Genomic DNA, 8,173 nt, shown 5'->3' on the forward strand with positions numbered 1-8,173 from the left:
CTTTTCATAATTTTCTGTTTGGCAACCGTACAGATACCAAAATGGCAACTGATTGACTTCTACGCATCTCTCGTGTTTTTGTCAGACTCTGAGGCCACAACACTCAAGGAGAAGGGTAAAATGGTTAAATAATTTACGATACCTCCATACAACAGGAGAGATAGATGTTATCTTTCAAAAAAATATTTCAGAAACATTATGAAATGAGCAAACAGTGCAAACCACTTTTGTGTTTTTTAAAAAATGTGTCAACATCAACATGTTTACTTGTGTGCTCAGAAATGTCTAGAAAGATATATAGGAGACTGGTTACCTTTAAGGAGTGCGAATTAAACTTTTACTTATGTTCTTCCCTTAGACTTATTTTTACAGTGAACATGTATCTGTCTGCAACAGTATGCTTAAGTGTTCTTAGAATAAGAGACCCTCCTTACCTTCCACCCTCCACTCCCAACACACATTTTTGTTGGGAGAATAGTTTGATAAACCACGGTGGGGTGGAGCAGAATAGAGTGTTCATCCTCCATCCCCACGTGGGTACCTGAACAACCACAGAGGTGGCTGAACTGTTGCCTGAGAAAAAGGTGAGGTTAGCCTGGCGTTCAGTTGTTGCGGTTGGTGGGCACTAATTGAGCCAAGATGCTGCACAATCTGTTGGCTCTCCGTCAGATTGCCCAGAGGACCATAAGCACTGCTTCACGCAGGCATTTTGAAAATAAAGTTCCAGAGGCGCAAAAGCTGTTTCAGCAAGATGGTGGAATTCCAGTGCATCTAAAGGGTGGGGTAGCTGATGCCCTCCTGTATAGAATCACCATGGTTCTTAACAGTTGGTGGAACAGCATATGCCATATATCAACTGGCTATGGCTTCATTTCCCAAGAAGCAGGATTGACTTCAGTCATCCCAGCAATCACTTGGTTCAGTTTCATTCAGCTCTTCATGGACTAGTATATCTGATAAATAACTGAGCTCTTCTTTGAGGATCAATATTTATTGACTTGTACTAACTGCCACCAATAAAGCAGTCTTTACCATGAAAAAAAAAAAAAGAAGAAAAGAAAAAGGTGAGGTTCATTTAACCTCGAAGCCACATTAGACTCCCCTAAAGGGTTTGGTAAACCACAGATTGCTGCATTTCTGACCCAGTAGGTCTGGGGAGGGAACCCAGAACTTGCCTTCCTGACGCTGCCAGTCTGGGACCTCACTTTGAGGCCTCTGACTTGCTGGCAGCCTTTTTTTATGCCTAGTGAAGTATGAAAATTAGAGGCAAAAGCTGGACATACTTGACTCAAAATAGGAAATGAGGCAGGTGTCCTAAAAGGAAAAAAATCAAGCCACAAGAAGACCCAGACAGGGGCCAAGAAGGGACAGGCCAAAGGGAGTTGAGCTATACCTCCTGACAGTTTGTTTTGTTTGCTGTGTGGGATGCCCCCCCTCCCCACCCCGTGAGTTCATCAGTACAACATGCATTTCCCCCTACTACTCAATAGGCAGGATTTAGTTTTGAGGATGGCAAAATACTGAGGCTTGATTCAAGCCCGGTGTGAAACAAGAACAGAAGCTGCTCCTTAGCCTGTGCAGTAACATGGGCTTGTAGTCCCAGCTACTCGGGAGGCTGAGGCAGGAGGATTGCTTGAGCCCAGGAGTTTCAGGTTGCAGTGAACTATGATGACTCCACTGCACTCTAGTCTGGATGACACAGCAATACCCTGTCTCAAAAAAAAAAAAAAAAAAGCTCTTCTGGCCACATTTGGGGGTACACATTTAATTAATTTATTTAGACCCTTGAACTCTAATCATCTATCACAGGAACACCACATTTTTTGTCATCCTCTAGAAAGTATATATATTAGCAGTTTTGCTTGTTGTACTTGCTAGTATTCTCCATGCAATTGGCATATGCTAGACAGTTGCATAAACAGTGCAAATGCTAGCCAAAAGGCCTTTGCCCAAGGCCAAAGTTCCTTTTGATCCCAGGAAGTTAGGCAGATTTCAGTTCAGTGTAAACTTGCCAAGGAAGCAGCCACAGATACAGAGAGCTGCCTTGGGACAGTGAGTTACTCCTCTTTTGAGATATTCAGACAAACGCTTTATTGGGACCATGGAAGGGCTTCGTGTCCTGCCGGATTAGAAGAGTTCGGAGGTTCCTTCTCAGGACCATCCTCACACCTGGGCAAGGAGGTCTTTGGCCCTGGGCCCCATACTTCAGAGGGCCCTGTTCTGTCCCTCTTCAGGCAACATCTCCCATGGGGAAAAGAATCTGTTGAAACCAAAAAGGCGTTCTCACCGAGAACCTCACTTCTTCTAGAACAGGGTTCAGGAATTTATGCAATATTTAACAGTTATTTGTGTCCTCCTAATGCAGAGTGTCTAACCTTGACACTATTGATATTTGGAGCTGGATAATTCCTTGTTGTGGAGGCTGTCCTGTACGTTGTGGAATGTTCAGTAGCATCCCTGGCCTCTTCCCACTAGATGCCAGTAATACCCTAATTGCCAAATCGCCCCCACGTGAGTACCACTGTTCTAGAACACTAGAGTACCCAGGACCCTGGAATTCCCTGCCCAAATAGCCCTGATCCTGTTTTTAGGATCCTGAACAGGAGGGACTGTGCCACCATGGGTACATAACTAGGCTTGACGATAGGCCCCTCCCCTGGGCCAAGGGGCCGAGGGTGGGGAAAGGAGGAAAGGCTGGGGCAGGCAGCCAGCTTCAACTGCCACCTTCCTGCACAGAACCCAAAGTTCAAGAATTCCACATTTGAACTTGCCTTCCAGGTCTTTATGAAGGTATGTTTGTTAGGACAGGAAGATAGTTTATTTAGCTGTGTTATCATGATTTATTCTATCTAAAGATTTAGCATATGGTATAAGGGACTCTATTTGTGTTCTTGTCACAGCCCTGAAAATGTTGGGGCAGGCCTATTCATTCCAGCCTGGACACTGTGTCTTTGGGGTGCTCCTGCCCCATAATCTAATGACAGAGTCCATGTGTTTCAAACCAGGGTGTGACCATGGGACTCAGACATGTAATTCTGGAAAAGTTCACTCTTGTACCAGGCCAGTTTCCATTGACAGTCTCCAAGAAGTCAACAGAATCCTAAAGTAGCTTGATTTGTCTTCAACCCTGGAATGTGGCACATGTAATCTGGAGAGACTGTCTGGTTTTGTCAGGAATGATAAGGTGCTGTGGTTGCCCAGATCAGATGGCAGCAGGTGCAGATGACTAAGCAGTTTATAATGTGTCATTCCAGCATTCCTGAGAATGAAAATCTGTGTTTGGGGACCTCTGTGGTTAAAGGGTGAGCAAAAAGGTAGACCAGAAATCCAGTCTTGAATTTCCATTCTTTTCCTCCTTCCTCATCTTCCTTCTTAGGACTCACACTCTTCTGTTTTCCCCTTTATCTCAACTTTCTCTTTGTCTAAATTATTTTTTCTTCTGTGACCCAAGGAGATTCCTTTTTATTATCAGCAAATAGCTAGGTTTCTGTTAATCTCCTTTGTATCATATGTCACAAGGGATTATCACCAAGGCGTTTGCGCCAAGGTCCTCCCAAAACATATTTTCCATATGAATTATAGGAAAATGTCAGAACTAGGTGAAATCCAGAAGAAGCAAAATATAAAGAGGGAGTTGTTTTTTAAGTCAAAGAAAACAAATCCACTAATACCTAGGGAGCAAATTAGAAAGAGTGAAAAGTGGTAGTAGCTAGTCCTACCTGCATATATTTAATGTAGGTAAATAACAAAAACCAAAAACTGTTACCAATAAAGAAACACTGTAAGGAGAAAGAACCATGAAATATCTGAGACATTTTTGAAAGTGGGAGAGGGAAAAATATAAAAATTGATTTATATTGTTAGTAAGCAGGAGTGAACAGCCTGGGATTAGAAATTTGCAAACCATAATCGAAAGTTCACTGTATGTTTAATCATCTTGACAGTGACCTGGTCATATGCTATCTATTTAGCAGTTCCAGCCTGGTTTCTGACTTTCCTTGGGAATCATCTTAGATGTTCTCTCTAGACCTCAGCTATGAATCATTTTTCTTTTCTTTCTTTCTTTCTTTTTTTTTTTTTAAAGGCAGCTCAAGCAGACTCAGCTGTGAATCAAAGGCACCCAGGCCAGGTCCAGTGCTTGTTAAACTTAGCCACACAATAGAATCACCTGGGGAGTTTTGGGGTGTTTTTAAAGCATCATGCGTAGGCCCAATTATAATATATCAAAATCTTGAAATTGTATAACTTTATTCTGTCAATGCACATTGCTGTAAGAGTCATAAGAAATCATTAATGATTGTCATTGGAAGTATGGTACACATCTGGGCACTTTTCGTCCATGGGAAAAACAAATTAGTTAAACAACATAGACAAATTTCTACTACATGGGGTCAAAATCAATTTCTAGGAGTTTGAGCAGGGAGGAAGAATGGTCACTGGCATATCTGATTGGATGGATGGAAAGGGGTTGGGGTGAAACTGAAAGCAAAGAGGCCATTTGGGAGACGTGATAAGGGATGTTACTGGAAGAAAGTAGAGAAATAATGGAAATGGAACTGCAAGCTCCAGTGACTCATTAGAGGTGCAGGGTGAGAAAGTAGGCAGGCAAGGACAGCCCCAGATTGCTGGCTTTAGGTGACTGGGTGGGTGGGTGGATGGTGGTGCTATTTACGAAAGCAAGTTACGGGACAAAGAGCTCAATTCAGGACATGGTGCACTGGGGAGACTGAGGAACCTAGAGGTGTCAAGCTGGAAGTGTCCATGTGAATACAGAATGATCCAGGATCATTCATAAGTCCGGGCTCTGCATCAAACATAACAAGCCACCATTCAGATCTGTAAAGAAAATGTAGTTCTCCATTCCTGTTAGGGGACATAATTTTCTTCATGATTGTCTACCACACTGGGCGGGGAGGAATTGGGTGAGACTTACACTTGCCAATGATGTTGCCTCAAGTTTGTGTGGTTTAAACAGTCTCTTTAGAGCAGTGATTCACAAACTTTAGTGTACATTAGAATCCAGCTGGAAGCCCGGCGAGGTGGCTCATGCCTGTAATCCCAGTACTCTGGGAGGCTGAGATGGGAGAATCACTTGAGGTCAGGAGTTCGAGACTAGCCTGAGCAAGAGCGAGAGCCAGTCTCTACTAAAAATAGAAAAATTAGCCAGGTGTGGTGGTGCATGCCCAGCTAGTAGTCCCAGCTACTTGGGAGGCTGAGGCAGGAGGATCGCTTGAGCCCAGGAATCTGAGGTTGCTGTGAGCTAGGCTGACACCACAGCACTCTAGCCCAGGCAACAGGTCAAGACTCCGTCTCAAAAAAAAAAAAAAAAAGAATCATTGTTCTACCTTGGGCCTGATTTCTTTCTACTCCTGATTTATAGTAAACTTTTATTATCTTTTTATGAAAACTGATCCTTGATTTTTTGATGGATGCTAAAGGAACTTAGAAAATTCTTCTTCTCTCAACAAAAGGCTTTCAAAACCATTATCTTCTAAGGTAAGGTGACTCTATAATTTATGGTCCAGACTGAGATACTTTTGATAGTAAAATGGATTGGTATTAATAATAATGCCAAAACCACAAGTATTTATATAATGAGACTCTCCTCTGCAAACCAGAATGTCTGGTCACCCCATGCTAAGGCCTCAAGAAAAATCATCTTTGGGGGGGTGGGGGGGTATGGGCAATATACAAAACCTATACTTTTGTACCCCCATAATATGCTGAAATAAAAAAAAATCATCTTTGGAACCCAAAGCAATTACTTCTTTGGACTAGAGGTGAACAGCCTCTCCCTTCCTGGTACAGAAAGGCCCATGGCTCAGACTGGGAGGTGACAGGGTGCCAAGTAATGTGATTTAAGAGGGTAAAAAATACAATGGTTTAATATTTTCAAATCCCCATCATACATATTTGGAGTTATCTACCTGTAACCCCAAAGACCCTGACTAGCCAGTACTCACAAAATAAAGGCAGTTTGCATTTTCCTCGTGGCACCAGCCCTATCGGAAATTAGCCCTTTTCCCCATCCCCAAGTGTCCTTGGTTATTTCTGGACACACCCAAAGTAGCAGCTCACAAAGCAGAATGTCAGCTGCAGCCTCACATGGCATCTGTCTTGTTCTTCCTCTTCTGCTCTGGTTTCTTGTCCCTATCCATTGTCCACAGAGCCACACGAAGTTTCACCAGTGCCACTGCTCATCTGAGGACACCCAATTCCACGAAAAGGGTGCTGCCTCAAGGTACCTCCTCGTTCTCTGGTACCAGAGTGTGGCTGGGTTTTAGGCCAAGGCAGGAAGGATAGCCTTCGTCCCAACTCCCTGCCACATAACTTGCTGGGCCCCAAGTTGGACATACAGTATTTCAAAGGCAATGCCAATAGGATTTGCTGATGGTTAGGACGTGGCAGGGGAGAGGATGACTCCAGGGAGTCGGTTCAAAAGATGGGATTGTTATGAATTAAGACGGTCAGTAAGGCTGTGGGTGGGGCAGGTTTGAGGAGAAAGGTCAGTAGTTTCATTGTGGACACAGTTAAGTTCACGGTGGTGTGGGGGTGAGGGGAAACTTCCCCTTTGCCTCAGAAGGTTTGCTGAGAGATCGACTCACTATAAGTAAGGCAGATTAAAAAGAGAAACAGGTTTATTTACCATACACATGGGGAGAATCACAGAGTGATTACCCAATACTCCAGTGCGGTCCAGAAATTTATATACCCTCCTTTTAAGGGGAGGGAGAAATGAAGAATATGGGTAATTCTGTCTGGGGACAATAAATGATCACAGGGAGGATGAATAGATACTTGGGACAATGAATGGATGAGGGGAACAGATTGACTTGTAAATGATTCTCTTTGCAAATTAAATTAACCCAAGAGACAAGTATTATATTTAAAATGATTTGGGCCAGGTCTGGTTGCATTCTTGGTCTTCTTCCTGTAATATGTTGAGACAACAGGGAAGGGAAGGGAAGTCGATTGTTCTTTTTGATGGGTCTGTCTGGTTTATGCAGGTAGGAGAAAAGCCCCTTCCAAGACCTGTTGATCTCTAAGGGCCTTTAATTCAAAATACTCTTTAACCAAGGAGTGATATTTTGGGGTGAAATTTCCTGAGCTCCTTCAATATCTCTTAGCTATCTAAGATAAGAAAGGTAGTAATAGGCCTTCCCCTTCAACTTATGCACAATTACCACAGCCAAAGAGTATTTTCCAGTTCTAGCAGGCGCTCCTGATTGCCTGCCCACCAGCCCCCTTCCGTTTCTTCCACACCTGCAGAACCCAGTTTTGGTTCCGGGGTCTGCCCTTCCTATGTGACCTGAGAAAATCCTGATCACCTAAACCAGCCGTGGGCATCCCATTCTGCTTGTCAGTGAGGAATTTAGGGCTGAGCTTGCAACCCACCCAATTCTGGTCATTGACCCAGAGGGGAAGCCATCTGCAAACTTCTGAGAAAAGTTCCTCTTCTTTTAAAAAGATATACAAAAAGAAAGATTGGTCTAGCTGCTTCTCCTGGATGTCCTAGGGCAATCACATAATGAGAGTTAAACTGAGCAAAACAAGCCAAAGATGGTAGAGCTGACGGGTATCATCTTTCACCCCTTTAATAACTAATATGAAACCACCTTTCTCTGGATTTCTTCTTCTGCGAGATAATACACAGCTCTATGTTGGTTAAGCCCCTTTGAGATGGAGCTTCTCCACTTGCTTATTAAAGCATCCTAACTGGTACACAAAGTAAGGGGGGAAGTCACCCTTTGTCTGTTCCTGAATACTTTAATACATAAACTGAAGAGGAAACTACAAAAAGTTCAGGGCAGTAGATTGAGATACCCAACTTATTACTGGCAAGGTTGGGGTAGTGCCAGCAGCAGGACAATTTCTAGTGCAAGGACTGACTTGATATATGAACTTGAATAAGAAACTGCTGGTTTTGGCATAGGTCTATCCTTTGTTTTTACCAGAGAGAGCAGAATTCCACACTATGCTGGTAACTGCACTATGACTCTTATTGCCGCATCGTCTCCTTTCTGCTACTAGCTCCTCCTCGTGCGTGCACACAACACTTTTATTTAGCACTGTGAGCCAAAGTCCATGAATTTCTTTCACACTCCTTATTACATGTTGTACACACAAGCACCTGTTATCATGTCAGGCAGGTATTATTATTCACATTTATAAA

The 8,173-nt window shown here is 43.2% G+C and overlaps 1 pseudogene; it reads left to right on the plus strand.

Annotated features, from left to right (window-relative positions):
• The first annotated feature begins 608 nt into the window (after window positions 1-608).
• On the plus strand, window positions 609-1,035 carry LOC138386119 (cytochrome c oxidase subunit 7A2, mitochondrial pseudogene; annotated as a pseudogene).
• Window positions 1,036-8,173: the final 7,138 nt, after the last annotated feature.

This window comes from Eulemur rufifrons, chromosome 7 (genome assembly GCF_041146395.1).
Source record: "Eulemur rufifrons isolate Redbay chromosome 7, OSU_ERuf_1, whole genome shotgun sequence".
Classification (NCBI taxonomy): Eukaryota; Metazoa; Chordata; class Mammalia; order Primates; family Lemuridae; genus Eulemur; species Eulemur rufifrons.